Below are 6,468 nucleotides of genomic sequence, written 5' to 3' on the forward strand. Positions count from 1 at the left end.
AGGCAAAAGACACTTTTATTTGTGAGACTATAGTTGGTTGAGCATGTGTGCACCTCCTATTTCTATTCTATTAAATCTTGTGAACATTTCTCTACTCTTTCGCTGTTTCTGCCATAGAATGACAGAAGCACCTTACTGCCTTCTTTTTTTTTTTTTTTTTTTCTCTTTTTTTTTTTTTTTTTTTTTTTGAGACGGAGTCTCGCTCTGTCACCCAGGCTGGAGTGCAGTGGCCGGATCTCAGCTCACTGCAAGCTCCACCTCCCAGGTTTACGCCATTCTCCTGCCTCAGCCTCCCGAGTAGCTGGGACTACAGGTGCCCGCCACCTCATCCGGCTAGTTTTTTGTATTTTTTAGTAGAGACGGGGTTTCACCATGTTAGCCAGGATGGTCTCGATCTCCTGACCTCGTGATCCGCCCGTCTCGGCCTCCCAAAGTGCTGGGATTACAGGCTTGAGCCACCGCACCCATCTTACTGCCTTCTATTTTAATTCACAGCTCCACAGAAATGTGCGCAGTCGCCCGGGCGCGGTGGCTCACGCCTGTAATCCCAGCACTTTGTGAGGCCGAGGCGGGCGGATCACTTGAGGTCAGGAGTTCGAGACCAGCCTGGCCAACATGGTAAAACCCCGTCTCTACCAAAACTACAAAAATTAGCTGGGCCTGGTGGCAGGCGCCTGTATTCTCAGCTGCTCAGGAGGCTGAGGCAGGAGAATTGCTTGAATCCGGGAGGCGGAGGTTGCAGTGAGCCCAGATTGCGCTAGTGCACTCCAGCCTGGGCGACAACAGCGAGACTCCTTCTCAAAAAAGAAAAAAGAAAAAGAAAAAAAAAAGTCCGCAGTCCTTGGAGAGTGCATTTTCCTTAAGTGTGGATGGAAATAAGTCACCTGTTTTCTCTCCTACTAAATTGATGCCTGGCCACCCTTCACAGAAAGACCTGCTTGAAGGCCCTGGCTGTTTGGGCCAGAGCTGTGTCAACCCTGAACTTGTTTAAGGAGCTCTTAGCTCTTCCTTTCTCTACTTTTTTCGTGATGCTTAGATGGAGAGTGGTCCGGTGTCTATGCTTAGAAGGAAAAATTATTGGCAGTCCCAGAGAGAGAGTCTGTTCTTCCCTTTCAGATTAGTTATGTATTCAGGCAGTAGACAAATTGGTAGAAATAGAAATTCACTTAAAATTTTAACAGAATTGGCCGGGCGCGGTGGCTCAAGCCTGTAATCCCAGCACTTTGGGAGGCCGAGGCGGGCGATCACGAGGTCAGGCGATCGAGACCATCCTGGCTAACACGGTGAAACCCCGTCTGTACTAAAAATACAAAAAAATTAGCCGGGCCTAGTGGCGGGCGCCTGTAGTCCCAGCTACTCGGGAGGCTGAGGCAGGAGAATGGCATGATCCCGGGAGGCGGAGCTTGCAGTGAGCCGAGATCGCGCCACTGCACTCCAGCCTGGGTGAAAGAGCCAGACTATGTCTCAAAAAAAAAAAAAAAAATGCATTCTACATAAAGGTAAATTTCCTTGACACCAACCCAAACCCCCACTCTCTCTTATGGAGGTTGTGCTATTGTTGGTGTGGTGTATAAGCTTCCAGGTCTTTCCCTCTTTTACACATATATATGTCTCTAGAAACTTGTAGCTTGGCCGGGCGCGGTGGCTCAAGCCTGTAATCCCAGCACTTTGGGAGGCCGAGACGGGCGGATCACGAGGTCAGGAGATCGAGACCATCCTGGCTAACACGGTGAAACCCCGTCTCTACTAAAAATACAAAAACTAGCCGGGCGAGGTGGTGGGCGCCTGTAGTCCCAGCTACTCCGGAGGCTGAGGCAGGAGAATGGCATAAACCCGGGAGGCAGAGCTTGCAGTGAGCTGAGATCCGGCCACTGCACTCCAGTCCGGGCGACAGAGCGAGACTCCGCCTCAAAAAAAAAAAAGAAACTTGTAGCTTTTATCTTTTCATAATATATACTTTTTGTTTTTTGCAACCAGCACCTTGATTGCATTTTATCTTTTTTAAAACCATAAAATGTTATACAATTACCTTGTTTGCCATTTTTTTTAACTAATAATAAAGTGTGGAGCATTTTCCATGTCACTGTGATTCACCTCCTCATTTACTGCTGTAGAACATTCCATAGCATGGGGTTTGTTCTGCGATAATGATGGACATATAAGTTGCCAATTCAATTCCACAGGGAAAGATTTTGTTTCTCAGTAATTGACTCCACTTTTGACCAACTATCCAGTAGATTCTTTCCATTCATTTCTTTTTTTTTGGGGGGGGGGGACAGAGTCTGTGTCACCCAGGCTGGAGTGCAGTGGTGCAGTCTTGGCTAACTGCAACCTCCACCTCCCGGGTTCAAGCGATTCTTCTGGCTCAGCCTCCCAAGTAGCTGGAACTACAGACACACACCACCATGCCTGGCTAATTTTTGTATTTTTAGTAGAGACAAGGTTTCACCATGTTGGCCAGGCTGGTCTCAAACTCCTGACCTCAGGTGACCTGCCTGCCTAGGCCTCTCAAAGTGCTGGGATTACAGCGCGAGCCACCACACCCAGCCTTTCCATCCATTTCAAACAGCATGCATTTTAACACTTATCGGGCCACTCTGATATGCAAGCACTGGGCTAGGTGCTGCTAATCCAGAGATGGGTATGAGCTTGTCCTTACCTTCAAAGAAGTCATAATGTGTTTGGAAATAAACATGTTCATCGTTTCATGCGCTTATTAAAAACCTATTTGGGGGGCCGGGCACAGTGGTTCATGCTTGTAATCCTAGCACTTTGGGAGGCTGAGGCAGGCAGATTGCCTGAGTTTAGGAGTTCAAGACCAGCCAGGGCAACATGGTGAAGCCCCATCTCTACTAAAATACAAAAAAATTAGCCAGACGTGGTGGGGCATGCCTGTAATCCCAGCTACTCGGGAGGCTGAGGCAGGAGAATTGCTTGAACCTGGGAGGCAGAGGCTGCAGTGAGCCGAGATTGTACCACTGTACTCCAGGTTGGGCGACAGAGTGAGATCTTGTCTTAAAAAAAAAAAAAAAAAAAAAGAACAGTTCTCAACTGGGTATCTGTCCTCCTGGGTAGTGAAGCAGGTTCAAGTGCTCTGAGGAGTCAGCTGTTTTGTTCTGGGACCAGAAGGGAGACTAGTATTTCACAAGAACAAGCTGAAGAACAATGGGAAATTTGTAATGTAGAACACCTGATTTAGATTGACCTAGGCAGGTGAACTCATTGGTTCTTTTCCAGAATAACTTGTTAACATTTGAGGACTATATGTCTTCCCCTACACTGCAGAAACCCAAGGGAAGAAAGTTGCTCTCTTGCAGAACACGTGCCAAACTGACAGAGGTGTAAAATGGACACATTGGTAAGGGTATATGTGTACATAAACCATGCACATTACATGATGGGCTGAGGGCAGTGTTGATCAGAGAGAACATCCTACATCAGAAGAATTTTAAAAAATTAATTGTTGGCCGGGGGTGACTCCCACCTGTATTCCCAGCACTTTGGGAGGCTGAGGCGGGTGGATCATGAGGTCAGGAAATCAAGACCATCCTGGCTAACACAATGAAACCCTGTCTCTGCTAAAAATACAAAAAATTAGCGAGCCTTGGTGGCATGTGTCTGTAGACCCAGCTATTCAGGAGCCTGAGCCAGGAGAATTGCTCGAACCCGGGAGGTGGAGGTTGCGGTGAGCCAAGATCGTGCCACTGCACTCCAGCCTGTGGTCTGAGCCAGACTCCATCTCAAAAAAAAAAAATTAGCCTGGCATGGTGGCACACACCTGTAATCCTAGCTACTGGGGAGGCTGAGACAGGAAAATTGCTTGAACCCGAGAGGTGGAAGTTGTATTGCGCCAAGATCGTGCCACCGCACTCCAGCCTGGGTAACACAGTGAGACTCTGTGGAAAAAAAAAAAGGAAACATGTTCACCCAGAGGCTGTTGGCAATAGCTTTATAACAGCCCCGGGCTGAAAACTATCCGAATGCTCATCGACAATTGGGTAGATAAATGAATCACAGATTCATACAGTTGAATTCTATATAGCAATAAGAATGAGTGGACTATGGCCGGGCGCGGTGGCCCATGCCTGTAATCCCAGCACTTTGGGAGGCCGAGGCGGGCGGATCACGAGGTCAGGAGATCGAGACCATCCTGGCTAACACTGTGAAACCCTCTCTCTACTAAAAAAACACAAAAAATTAGCCGGGCGAGGTGGCGGGCGCTTGTAGTCCCAGTGACTCGGGAGGCTGAGGCAGGAGAATGGCGTGAACCCAGGAGGTGGAGCTTGCAGTGAGCCGAGATTGCGCCACTGCACTCCAGCCTGGGCTACAGAGCAAGACCCCGTCTTAAAAAAAAAAAAAAAAAAAAAAAAAAGAATGAGTGGACTATTATTACATAGGACAACTTAAATGAATTCCACAAACATAATACTGAGTGAAAGAAGCCCAAATATATACTGTATGATTTAACTTATATCAAGTTTAAAAGCTGGCAAAACTAAGCTACAGGGATAGAAGTCAGGATGCTGCTATCCTTTAGATACACGGTCTCACTCTGTTGCCCAAGCTGGAGGGTTTAGACGAGGACATAAGGCAAGCTTCTGGGGGTGCTAGATGTGTTTCCCCCTTTTTTTTGAGACAGAGTCTCACTCTGTCACCCAGGCTTGTGTGCAGTGGCACAATCTCAGCTCACTGCAACCTCTGCCTCTGGGGTTCAAGCCATTCTCCAGCCTCAGGCTCCCAAGTAGCTGGGACTGTGGGCATGCAACACTACGCCCAGCTAATTTTTGTATTTTTAGTAGAGACAGGGTTTCACCATGTTGCCCAGACTGGTCTCAAACTCCTGACCTCAGGTGATCTGCCTGCTTCGGCCTCCCAAAATACTGGGATTACATGCATGAGTCACGATGCCTGGCCACTAGCTGTGTTCTCATTGCTAGTTACGATGGAAGTGTCCAGTCAGTTTCTGGAATTTCAGTGGGCTGTATTATACAACTTTTTTGTATGTTGTTACTTCAATAAAACATTTTAAAATTATTTTGTCTGTCATACAAATGACTCTAGGGTTTGTTGTTGTTGTTTTGAGACAGGGTCCTCACTCTCTTGCCCAGGCTGGAGTGCAGTGGTGTGATCACAGCTCACTGCAGCCTCCATGTCCTGGGCTTAAGCAATTCCCCCTCCTCAGCCTCTCAAGTAGCTGGGACTACAGGTGTATATCACCACATCTGGCTACTTATTTATTTATTTATTTTTAGTAGAGATGAGGTCTGCCTGTGTTGCCCAGTCTGGTCTTGAACTCCAGGCCTCAAGTAATTCCCACCTTGGCCCCCCAAAGTGCTGGATTACAGGCATGAGCTACCTTGACTGGCCTCAAGAGACTCTAGGTTTGACTTTACTGTAACCCTAGGCAGGAGAGAGCCCATTTTCAGCAGGAGAGGAACCAAGATAAGTTTTTTCCTACTTCTATAACAATATTTTTAGAATTAACGAAAGAAATACATGGCTAGGGCCAGGCACAGTGGCTCATACCTGTAATCCCAGCACTTTGGGAGGCCCAGGCGCACAGACCATTTGTGGTCAGGAGTTTGAGACCAGCCTGGCCAACATGGTGAAACCCGGTCTCTACTAAAAATACAAAAATTAACTGGGTGGTAGTGGTGTGTGCCTGTAATCCCAGATACTTGGGAGGCTGAGGCAAGAGAATCACTTGAACCCAGGAGGCGGAGGTTGGGGTGAGCCGAGATCGCACCACTGCACTCCAGCCTGGGTGACAGAGTGAGACCCTGTCCCCCCCAGTCCCCATTCCAAAAAAAAGAAAGAAATACGTGGCCAGGCATGGTGGCTCACACTTGTAATCCTAGCGCTTTGGGAGGCTGAGGCGTATGGATTGCTTGAGCCCAGCAATTCGTAACTAGCCTGAGCAACATGGCAAAACACTGTCTCCACTAAAACTACAACAACAACAACAAAAATAACTGGGCCTGGTGGCGTGAGCCTGTAGTCCCAGCTGCTGGGGAGGCTGAGGTGGGAGAATCAGCTGAGCCTAGGAGGTGGAAACTGTGGTGACCTGTGATTGTGCCACTGCACTCTAGCCTGGGTGACAGAGTAAGACCTTGTCTCAAAAAATAAAACAAAAAAGAATGAAAGAAATATGTGATTATTGATGAAAACTGGAAGAACATTAAAACAACAACAGGCCAGGTGTGGTGGCTTATGCCTGTAATCCTACCACTTTGGGGGCAGAGGCGGGCGAATCACTTGAGGCCAGGAGTTTGAGACCAACCTGGGAAACATGTCAAAACCACGTCTCTACAAAAACTGCGAAAACTAGCTGGGCATGATGGCGTGTGCCTGTAGTCTCAGCTACTTGGGTGACTGAGGCACAAGAATCGCTTGAACCTGGGAGACGAGATGGAGGTTGCAGTGAGTTGAGATTGTGCCACTGCACTCCAGCCTGGGGGACAGAGCAAG

This window comes from Piliocolobus tephrosceles, chromosome 13, assembly GCF_002776525.5.
Source record: "Piliocolobus tephrosceles isolate RC106 chromosome 13, ASM277652v3, whole genome shotgun sequence".
In the NCBI taxonomy this organism is placed as follows: Eukaryota; Metazoa; Chordata; class Mammalia; order Primates; family Cercopithecidae; genus Piliocolobus; species Piliocolobus tephrosceles.